This window comes from Leguminivora glycinivorella, chromosome 16 (genome assembly GCF_023078275.1).
Source record: "Leguminivora glycinivorella isolate SPB_JAAS2020 chromosome 16, LegGlyc_1.1, whole genome shotgun sequence".
Lineage (NCBI taxonomy): Eukaryota > Metazoa > Arthropoda > Insecta > Lepidoptera > Tortricidae > Leguminivora > Leguminivora glycinivorella.
Genome location: NC_062986.1, coordinates 3,424,328 through 3,436,282, shown reverse-complemented (window position 1 = coordinate 3,436,282; position 11,955 = coordinate 3,424,328). Strand labels below are relative to the sequence as shown.

Below are 11,955 nucleotides of genomic sequence, written 5' to 3'. Positions count from 1 at the left end.
AACCCTTAAAAATACAATCTGTAGTAGGATTAATTACAGGACGTGTGTTGTGGCCTGCAATTAACAAATAATTATAAACAAACACCCTGAACAATATAGGTTAAACCAAGGACGAGATATACCGGGACTTATAGATAGTTATACAAAAAAGTGTATACCTGAAATGGCTCACAAATCATAAATAAAACTAGATGGCGCTGTTTCGCAGCCTGGAAGTGGCAAAAATCATGTTTTCACCAATATTTTTGCGAGTTATTAATTTATTTTAAGCACAAATCACATTATGAAATTACTTCAATACACATTATGAAATGGCAAATTTATGGGCCTCATCAGTGCAATTATGATACACGGCGCTAACAAATAGAGGTACGATTCTTAGTATGAAGATTGTCAATGTTTTATAAACCATTGGTTAAACTGACAGCCCCATGTACAGAGGGTGCACGGAAGTAGATACTAGCATTACGATACGAGTGCGGAAAAGAGAAAGTTCGAAACGAGTGGCGATAAAGTAAAACACGACCGATGGGAGTGTTACATAAGTTTTTTTTGCAATAATTCCATTTTTGGCACAAGCTTTTGTCGCCGACTGTACCTTTCTTTCAACAGTCTCCGACTCTCCGAGACGTTTCTAAAAACCCCTTACTTCGATGGGGATACGACGTTTCATAACAGAGTTCTTATGATCACCTTTCTGCTCCATCATCAGATCAGCTCCATGATACCATAATATTGCATTGTCACATGATTTACACATGTACTTTGTAACAGAACAAGCGTCTAAGACGAGGAAAATGACTCGTTATTACATATAAAACTTACGGTGAATCAACTTATCCTTGACCAACTTTTTGGTGCATATTTCCTTTGGGATTTCATTGGATATTTTGACAAATAATATCTTTGAAGCTTTATCACATGTTTAGTTACGTCATCACTCATAAAATTCACTATTATTTGATGCACAACTTATTGGAAAAAGCTTATTTACAAACTATATTCACATGGATGGATTGTTGACATTGACAATCTGATCTGACAAACGAATGACGTTCCGATATTGCGTCTTGGTTCTAATTACAAGTCAGAGAGGTAATAATCACTAATATTGATTATTATACTTCCTGAATATATCATTCAATGTAACAATTAGGAACAAATGTGATCTTTCATTGCGAAGTTACTTACTAAATTGATTTAAACAATCTTTCACAAAATAATATTTACGTAAAAATATTTACGAAACACTCCACTATTGGACTACATAGGTAACAATATCAATAGCTCTGTCTCTCTCTAAAACACGTGCAAGCATGCAGATGTTACTACTGATAGGTAAACGATTATTTGCTGAGAGAACATGGACGTTAAATGTATAGGGTGTACGGCTTAGTAAACAAACCAGTCTCCATTATGTCCCCAGTAGGTCTCCAGTCTCCATTATGTCTCCGGTATGTCTCCAGTCCCCAGTATGTCTCTGTTATGTCTCCATTGTGTCTCCAATATGTCTCCATTATGTCTCCAGTCTCCAGTATGTCTCTGTTATGTCTCTGTTAAGTCTCCAGTATGTCTCCAGTCTCCATTATGTCCCCAGTCTCTGTTGTGTCTCCATTAGATACTATAAAAGGGTCGGAGCGAGCCGACGCGCGTCATTCTTACAATATCCACAAGACTAACAGTGTCTCTGGCTTTCGTGTGTTATACTGGTGAGTGAAGTTGTTCTGCTATCGTTTCTCTGTTTGTTTTTACTTGGAAATTATTCTAAGTGATTGTAAACTTTGAAATTGTGTCTTTGTTTGATTGTGCGGGGACAATATCGTCGTACAGTTGAACCTAGACCTGTGGTGGAATTGCTTTACTGTCAGTTGTGGGGTTATTTTAGTGTTCTATTTATAGTGTAGTGTTACATTTAAATTAATGTGTATAGTGAAGTTTTCTGTGCTTTGTTTCATGAGTGCCGTCAAGCAATACAAAGACTGGGTCGATGTATGGCTGGTGCTTGGAGATAAGTCTGTGTTTGGTTTTGTAGGGAGTAATTCTTGCAAAACTAAGCTTAGATTATAGCACGTAAAGGAAACTTCACTCGTTTGTTTAGTTGGTCAGTAAAATTGAATTTAGTAATTTTCTATGGGGTTATTTTGTGAAAGTTATAAGCCAGATCATTGTTTGTGACAGACTGTTGTCCGGCTAGGCGCTTCTTCCCTTACGGTGTCAAATAAGAGGCGTTTAGGGGTCTTTTTGTTCCAAGTGGAGGGCTTGGACGCTTTTCTATACTTACAAAAGCGTATTTTCTCACCGGTCTCAAAGAGTCCAACTGTTAGATGGAAGTGAGGACTTTCACGATTGACGAAAGACATTAGGAGTAATCCTTGCTCACTGAAGTCGGCAGTATTTGAGGCTGGGGTCCTATATATATATATATTTATTTACTCGGTGTTCTGGTCCATGCTGGCGTTGGTTGCTGGGGATTTCGGTTGTGATCGATCCACATCTAAGTAAAGTTGATCGCAGCTGGGTCTCTCATGTGGCTGGTACTGGTGTGTCCTAGAATACTGGATATATATACGGATAGGGCGATCTACTCTCTGCTACCCTAGCCCGCGGGCAAGAGCAGAGGGGGGGATCAGAACACAAGCCTATAGGTTGCCTATCTCAGCTTCGCTGGCTGAACTGTACAGTTCTAGTAGGGATACACTTGTACATATTCTGAACACAAGATCTATGGTAAGTGAGGGTCTGTGTTTCAGATATGTTAGAGTAGGGAAAACGATAGGATTAGGGTAGAGTCACACACTATTTCTATGAAAGTAGAGTTCTTTTATGATTGGTTTTGGAATATAATTGGTCAACGTGTATTGTGGAGGTATAATTTAACTACTACTATTTATATGGTCTATATCCCGGTCAATATAAGTCTAATGAAAATAACCGTGAATCATTCAAAACTCTTACTATTTATATGGTTTAAATGGACTTTAAATGTGGTGTTTACTATCTTAAAATATGTGGTAAAACTGGTAATTTATAAAAACTCTTATTACTTAATTTATTTGAGTGAAATTAATAATTGTGGTAGCAATTTCTGATTTTTCGGTGTGGCTGCGGGACACTTAGTGTTGCTAACTGGTTTTAAAGGTAAATTCTATCAAGATGGTTAGGGAAACAAACTATTCTTTGGAATAAAAAGCATAGGTTTGTTATAGGGCCCAGTGGCATGCGAGCGCCGTCCACTGATGGAAAGTCAAAAGCTTAGAAAAGTTTGACTTACTTAGTTCTTATAAAAGTTAGCGACTGCTCGGTGTTTCGATAAAACATTAGAAAGATCGAGAAGTTATGGTCTATTAGCAATATTGGGGAAAAGGGGGATTAGCTAGGGAAAAGAAACAAAACAAAATAAAAAAAGGGTTAGTTCGTAGATAGATAGCCCTTCAGGCTTACTTGCTTAGGATCCTGATAAAGTGGTTTGATCAGGTCAGGGGTCCCATACCGTATCGCAAGCCCTTGCCCAAGCCGGGACCACTAATAAGGCGTAGCGGATGATTACCAAAATATTTTTTAATATTTATTTCATGTATGTTTCACTCACTAACTTTTATTCTAAAATTTCTTCATCACGTCATTAATTTTCTCACATATAACTTTCTAGGCCTAAATCTGATAAAATACTCTTCTATAACACTATATTATTATGCTACAATAACCTTTATTCTTCTTTAAAATATAAATAAATAAAAATTTAATTATTAGTCAAAAATACAGCTGATACTCATTAAAGGATCTAGGTTATCGCGGTTCACGTCGAAGGGTTCTACTTATTCACGCTAGACGATCACAAGGCCAAATTTACGGGGTATATTTAAAGGGGGGTTAGCTATACTGTTGGTTAGCCAAGTAAGTAAGTAAATAAGTAAAGGTGAGCGGGAGTTTAGTTACATTTGGTTCCGTGCCCAAGGGATCTAAGATGTGCTCTGTAGAACACATCTTGGATACCAAGGTTTATAAATAAATAATAGGAATTAGCCTTACCAGGCTACATTTGTTGTTGTGAAGATGAGTGGGTGTGCTGTATTTCTGACTTATTTCATCTCTAAATAAAACTCATATACCTAATATTTTTATTCAATCGCTATTTCATAAAAACAAAAATAACTTTATTGTTAATAAACACGTCTGTAGTATTTTCTTCCATTGTTAATTCTTGCCGCGTTCCGAGCGAAGTCATGCATCAGTACAGAATCAATTATATTTTCGTCTTCCTCTGGTATCTGTAAAAATAAAATAATAAAATTAAAGTAGCGTAGTAAACTTAGACAAAATCTATTTCTAGGAAATTAGCTCATAATCGTAGTGGTTGAACTAAACATCGTCCCGATTAGGCCATTTGGTTGCATTGCTACGTAGCAATTGTTGGCTTTGGCGCAACTTAACGTTTCCTTGCGCCTATGTGTAGTACTATTATTTATTCTGTGCCTTAATGTATGTTTTTTATGGCTGTTGTATAGGCGGGGCTAGTACGTAAAATACTAGGTACTTATAGAAAAATATTCATGTACCTAAAATAAAAGAAGGCGCGGAGCTGTAGTAGTTTAGAAGAGTTTCCCACCTAGTAATCGGAATTGGAAACATAAGTGTGTACACAATGTACAATAGTAATAGAATTTCATGTTAAAACAAATAGTTCTCTATAGGCCCAGTATATTTTCTTAACAGGCTCTGCCATCTTCAGGGCTATTTTGAAAGCTTTACATCACGTTTGCACTTCACACCGGAGATCTGAGAGCTTCGATGCTGTTTTATATAGTCTATGGACACTCTGATGATATACATATTCCTAGCAGGCTTGTTATACAGAATTTCATTCATAGGCAGGATAACTACTAGTTAGGACATCGCTATCATAGTCTAGATGTAAGATGATTTTCCTAAAATAATCTAGGATACCTAAGCCCTAGATTTAAGACCTAGTAATACAAGAAGATAGGCTCTAGTCTAATGGCTATGGGGGCGCGATTATTCATTGTCGCGCTGAAGTACAATATTATATGGGGCGTCCCGCCATTTTTCTATGAATGCTGAATAGCTACACGCATGTGGTATTATGACAAGTACATCCTTCGATGGATAGTTTGGTTGCATTTCAGTTGTAACTCTATAATCTACAAATTGGCTCACAGGATTTCATACATCATACAATAAATTGACAAAGTCTTTATACTGAATATTTTCACTATGAGAACAAATGTCTGTCTGTTAGGTTATACGTATTAATCATGTTAGGACTAATTTAGTTCATTAGCTTATAAGTCATCATATATTTTCATATTACATCCGTAGTAAACAAGCATACGTCCCTCTTGATGGTGAGAGGTCACCGTAGCCTATGTCTGCCAATTATTTCAATAAATTAAATGCACAGTGCGAATTTCAACTTTCTATAAGTATATATTTTTGCTATAGTACAAACAAGTATGTATGTATGAACAATATTTTCAACTGGTACACATGACATGTTATCTCACTTAGATTGTGTACACAGCTTTTATACGGAACCTTACACTGTCGCAATATTTCACGGATCAGGCATATGCCAACATACATATTTTATTAGTTAAGTTAAATAGCTACACAATCGTCACCAGATTTCCTACGAAATTACCGGCATCTGGGAGGTCGTACCTTACCATACCCTAACTCCACCACTGCTTGATCATTGTCACAATTGCTTAATGAATTTCATGAAAATTGATTGAAATTTGTAATATTCCTGTTAAGTAGGCATAGATAATAAGCACTATTATCATTATAAAACCATATTTTACTGAGGTTCAGAAAAAGTATGTGGTATGTGGTACGCATTAAGTATGTAAACTTACCTAACATGACCGGGTCCAGTCTGATTGTCGGATTACTTTGTTACTGGTAGTGCAGATTAGTGAGTCCTCAGTACACTGAAAGGAAATAGTCAGACATTAGAAATATAATATTAGATAGAGTAAGAAAAGGGTTTAGTTTTAGAGTGGGATTCTGCCAAATAGGAACAATATTATTTTACTTATCTACTCACGGGGGCGCGTCGCTTAATTTTGGAACTAAGACACGCCCGTGAGAAATATTGTGTCAGAAAAAACAATGCATACAGCAAAATTTACAAAAAGGAAATTAAAAATAAAAAAAGTTTGAGAACCCCTGCCTTGCAGTGCATATCTACACGAGTTAGGACATAAATGAGTTAGTAATAAGTTTGCTTAGCCAATAAAATGATGATGAGTCAGTTAAGTTTGATTTTTATCCGGTCGCTCATGCCTCGCCGTTTTGCTCTACGCTTCATTTCAATTTTCTAGATAAAATATTGATGCCATGAGCTGTTCACTTTTAAATTTAATAATTAGAACGTGTTATTATAATAAAACATAAGTACCTTTCATTTATATGAAGTCAGTAGATATATGGAAGACGGTCCAACCTGAAGCATGGCCTCTCGGGTAAAACCTGAAATTGTACATATTGAAAGATTAGTTAAAATAGGATGTATGTATGTTTAAGGAATCTTATTTATAAATATGTATCATTAAGATTGTTTATATTTATCTACTGCACTCACAGTTAGAAAAAAAAAAAGGACCTACCATACCCATTTTTCTAAGTCATGTAAGATTTCCTGCCGAGTCGTTTTACTCACTAAGTAGAGTTAATTAAGTTTAAAAAGTAGCTGTTTAGTGGCAATGATTTTTTGTACTTACTTGAGGATAGTGCTAAGACGGAGTACAGTCCATAAAGGACACACCGGAAAATTCCTCAGTCCACCTGCACATTGCCGACAGCTGGTTGATGTTCTTCGAGGATGGTTACCCATTTTATATACTGAAAATTAATACATACATTGTTTAAACTCAATGTAGCAGAAATAAAATCTATGCTAAGTCTGGATTTTTAGTCTACATAATTTTATTTAAGTATCAGACGTCAAGTTTTATCTTTGAAAAATACAAAATTAAAGTTTGGACAAGATTCAATGCCTATTTTTAAATGCCATGACATTCATTTGAGGTCCTACAAATATTATTTTCCATAGCCCATAAGCCAGCGCTTCAGAAAAATAATTGAGAAGTTTATATGTTGGTACGGAAACAACGTTACAATTTCCAAGAACAGTTAGGTAGCCTAGATCAAATAAATTAGTCGAACATATTTTTAATGCTTACCGTTTAACCAAGGTATGTTCAGTTTCTATAAATATTGTTTTCCATAAAATTTGTGGCAGATGTGTAGAAATATCGGGCATTGTAAATTCCAATTAGATGTTGACTGAAAAATCAAACAACCATATAAACCTCATTGAAAGTAACAAATCTATTTTGACAGTTAGGCCTATTTCACGTACATTTAGATCCTCTTAGGGAATGTGAAAGTCAGAAATTAACGTGGGAAATTTACTATCAATAACTTATCTGACGACAGAACAATGAAATAAGCAACATTTCACCATATATATTCGGTCTAGTCGTTGTAGTTCGCAAGTATGTTCTGCTGGGTTTCGAAAACGACGACTTGTTTGAAAACACATCAAATAATAAAACAAAAGCTTACCTTTCATGCAAAACTGCTTTTGAAGTAGGCAATTAGTTCACTTTATCAATTGAGGCATAGCCCGATAAGACATCCTTTGCATGGGCTGTTTGCTCATTAGATCATGAGTATGAGCACTAAATTCTTCTATTATCTTGATGAGAAACACAACAAAACACATGTCCATTGCATTCACGTTTTTTTTTTTTCCAACAATAATGTCATGTCAATTTCGTAACCTCACTTTCGCTAACGGAAAATTACATTGCAATTGCAGTTCCGAGTTCAATTTGATAAAACAGGCTCACTTTGTCGACAAAATTATTTAGAAGTAACGCGTGTTTAGGGCAAATAATGTTTTGTTTGCATTTTCTTAGTTTGCTAAATGACAAAATGGCGAATATGGACGGTTCATGACCGGCGTCGGCGCAGAATTGCCTGTCGTATTGTTTAAGCAGATTAAAATAAAGCGAATATTTAAATAATTCTAGTTGTAGATCACGTAATTAATAATGAGCTAAAGAAAACAAAAACGGATCTGCCATTTTTTCGCGAACAAGCGGATTAGCGGTAAGCATGACATAGATTAGAGAAAATAATTTAACCACAGATAACATATATCTTCGCCAAAAGGTGTTCTATCGGTGACATTACACAAACTATCATTGTTTTTAAGTTGGTACGCTTGATCGGTCATACAATTTTCGACAAAAGATATTCAGTAATTCAGTAATTTATTGTCCGGTGTTGTCATTTACAAAACTTTACTTCATTTTTCTCTACTTCATTATAGTAAAATTAATACAATAGATGTATTTAAATACAAAAGATTTTGTTAATTTAATTTTCTATTGCTTAAATCACATCAAACTATTCAAATTGTGTAGATTTTGAACGGTATTTTGTAAATAGGGCCTAACACATGTCCCCTTACAAGTGCGGTCCGACCGTCTGTTAGATCCTTAAAGAATCTCACAATATATTTTTAATGTGGTCACACTTTTGTAAACCGATGCGCACACGCGATTTCCTACGCATTGACAAATTTACACGATAGTTTTCGTTCGATTTCATTAAATTATGAAAAAAAAAATCAATTATATATTTCTAATAACTAGTCAAATATTTGAACATTATGATAGGCTAAATTTATGATATCAAATAATTGTTTTGTTGATTTAATGTTTGTGACTACTAAAAACACATTAGTGTGTTTACAATGAAAATACGCCCATGAGGACAATTGTAAAAGAAAAAAAAAAACGGTTAAGGATGACAATATTGACAGTGACAGTTCCTTACGAAAAAAAAAATCTGAGCGCGAAGTTATTAAATTTTATTTAAGAAAACCGATTTCACTGAAATTATAGTGTTATGTAGCTTCAAATAATTAGTGTAATTGATAGTGTAGGAGCATGTGTGATTTTTAGTGACGTCTTATTATCAGACGTAGAGAAATGTGAGGGTTTAACTACGTTTTGAAACAAAGAGCTCTGTTAGTGAAAACATAGTAATTTCAATTAGTTTTAGGCCATAATTAGTTAGTTAAAAAAGGTGTTAGTGCAATAGTGCAAGACTTGAGTACATGGAGACAGAGTTAGCAACAGTTTGGACGCGAAAAACATGAAGTGAACATTGAGATATTTCGTGGGACGTTCGAGTTGAAGTACCCGGCTTTTGATGTCAACTAACGGAGGAGTAAGAGTTTTTGAGCCTGGTCTCATACCTGCTCATAGGACCAATGTGTTACTGAAGATTTTCGATATGATTATGTTGTTAGTGGTGCCATATTATGCCACACTAAACAGAAGAATGGAACAGAAAATGCCGATCAAGAAAAATACATATATGTAAGTGTTCAAAACCCCAGTTAATTTACCCTATTCTAGTTTTATTGAGCAAACAAGACGGAGTTTTATAGTCTGCAGTAATTTTTGAGTTAGAAAAATTAAAGTCACTTAGCGATCAGACATCATACTTGAGGAAAAAAAAAATAATAATAATAATTGTAGGTGAACGTAAATGAGACGTACGTCTCATATGGTTAAAGTACCTAGATGGTCCTGCAACCTTAGTTGGCAAATATTTTTGGAAAATATTTTGACCTTGTGATTTTTATTTTATCTTTCCCTCTGTTTATTGGAACGTCTATAACTTAGCTTTAGTTTCAACCTAAGATAGATTCTTACCACAGCAGTGTTTCTGTCATTGAACATAGTGGATCAGCGAGGACGGTGGAAACATGCGGTGAAAACTTCAGTGTGTGTTTAAGTGCATGCTTAGTAACGCTAGTGAAATAACAAGTGTTTATGATATTCGATTTATGCAATATTTTAATTTTTGACCAATGATTGGACAAATAAGGACTAGCCAACTTTAGAGATGAAGAAATATTCATTGGTTTCAAGTTACTTGCTGTGTTCAAAAATAAGTAACTGGATCTTTTGTGGTTATGCTGATTGTGATCAAGTGTGCAACGTGTCTTCGGAAGAGGTTTCATGGTGTCCTGGGTTATGACACCGACTGAGAAGAGAATAGTTTGGAAAATTTTGAAATATTACCAGGAGGCCAGCAGGATTTAACCATCATCATTAGCTACTCAAGAACCCATCATAGAACTAGCCAAGTATAAAGGAGAAAAAAAGGAAGAGAGACACCTTTGACCAAGTTCCTCAGCCCATTGTCGTGTTTGTTAACAATTTGCAAAGTTTGCTGCAGCTGCAAATGTAATGAAGAAGGAATAAATTGCCCGAGGTTACAAAAGACTTTCGGGGCATGTTATACAATATTGAAGACATAGAATAGGACAATACAAGTTTTAAGCTCGTTTCAAGAAAAATTCATTATTTTGTTATATTATTATCCAATCAAATAAAAGTATTTTGAACCTACTTATGACATCATTTTGTATTTTATCATAAGGCAATTAAAACCAAAATAAAATTTTGCAGATAGTTTGAAAAAAAAAGGAATATATTTTATCAAAACCACATCAAATTTGATGTTACATTATATTTTACAAAAATATCAAAACCAAATCAAAATTAAGGATACATCATATTTTGTGGGAAAAAATTGAAAATATCAAAACCACTTCAAAATTGCAACTGTTTTTTTTTTTTGCAAAATTGTAATTTGCGTTTATTATGAACATTACATAATGTGTAATGTAAATTCTATGAGTATATTGGTTACAAGTTAATGACTTCTTAGTAAAGAATGTTTATTTATTGCGACATACTTATGTGGAACATTATTATTTTTCTTTAAACGTGTCATGAGTTCTTCAAAATTTTATTGAGATGCAGTGTTATTATTATAGGGGTGGTAGAAGTCAAAATTTTGTCTGAAATTAATTTTATTTCTATAGTGATCTGTGTGATAAAGGGCTTTATTGGTTGGCATCAGTGCAAATCTTCATTTCTAAGCATAACGATTTTATCAGACAAAGATCAGAGTAGGGAGGGCCACTATTTTTTTTTTTTGCTTACTTACTTTTATAATTTTTTGCATTTTATGCTATCAATTTTGCATTATGAACTGTAAAAAAAAAAAAACAACAAAGACAGGGAAATTGAAAGTAGGCTAGTGTTCTTACAGTAATTGACTCTAGTTAAGATGTGAACATAAAATATAACATTCTGTTCGTATGAACATTTTATTTTTAGTATGTGCATCAAACAATTTTCACACATTGTCAAATTTCTTGCGGTTAATAAATACTTTGTAAAAATTAAATATAGATGTATAAAATGAAACCTATCATAAATAAATTGAAATTTTCTTTGCCTTCGAGTCAGGGTAGAGTGGAGTAAAATGGGATACGTAAACTTTTGAAGTTATTGTGTAATTTTATTTCCATTTTTATTCGTTATTTTGATTACTTTTAAAAGCGTTGGCTTTCTGTTGAGATCGAGTGAAAGAGCGAATGAGGAAGTAAGAATGGTTACATTGTGTGTGTGTGTGTGAATAATTTAGAGATGATGAATGTTTATAGATGTAAGAATGTTTTGAATGGGATGAATGACTGAATGATGTGTGTCTTGAATGATTTTTTTTTTATGGAATGAGTGGATTGATACGGACAGACAGCGCTGGAAAGTGGTCAAAACTAGTTTGGTCGGAATTTGCGGGAACAAACAAGGGGGGAATTTTGGGAACACATTAGTCATAAAATTCTTATTGGTTAGGTTAAAATCCAATGGATTCGACCCATTTCAAGGGTAGTTTTTTGTGACTACTAACTACACAAGGTAATAAGACCCACACTGAATCCACACACCTCATCTTGAATGGGATGTATTTGACAATCGACATATTTAAGGGCCGATATCGTCTAGTGAGAACGAGGCTCTTTTCAATATTTGTGTCCTTGTTATTTGTTCA

General features: G+C 34.4%; 1 long non-coding RNA gene across 1 annotated transcript; it reads right to left on the bottom strand.

Annotated features, from left to right (window-relative positions):
• Positions 1 to 4,108: 4,108 nt before the first annotated feature.
• Positions 4,109 to 7,652, bottom strand: LOC125234399. The gene is made up of 6 exons (XR_007177998.1): positions 7,591 to 7,652; positions 7,206 to 7,308; positions 6,744 to 6,864; positions 6,422 to 6,492; positions 5,877 to 5,951; positions 4,109 to 4,268 (listed from the first exon to the last, which is right to left on the bottom strand). It is a non-coding gene; the product is annotated as an uncharacterized LOC125234399 (long non-coding RNA).
• Positions 7,653 to 11,955: the final 4,303 nt, after the last annotated feature.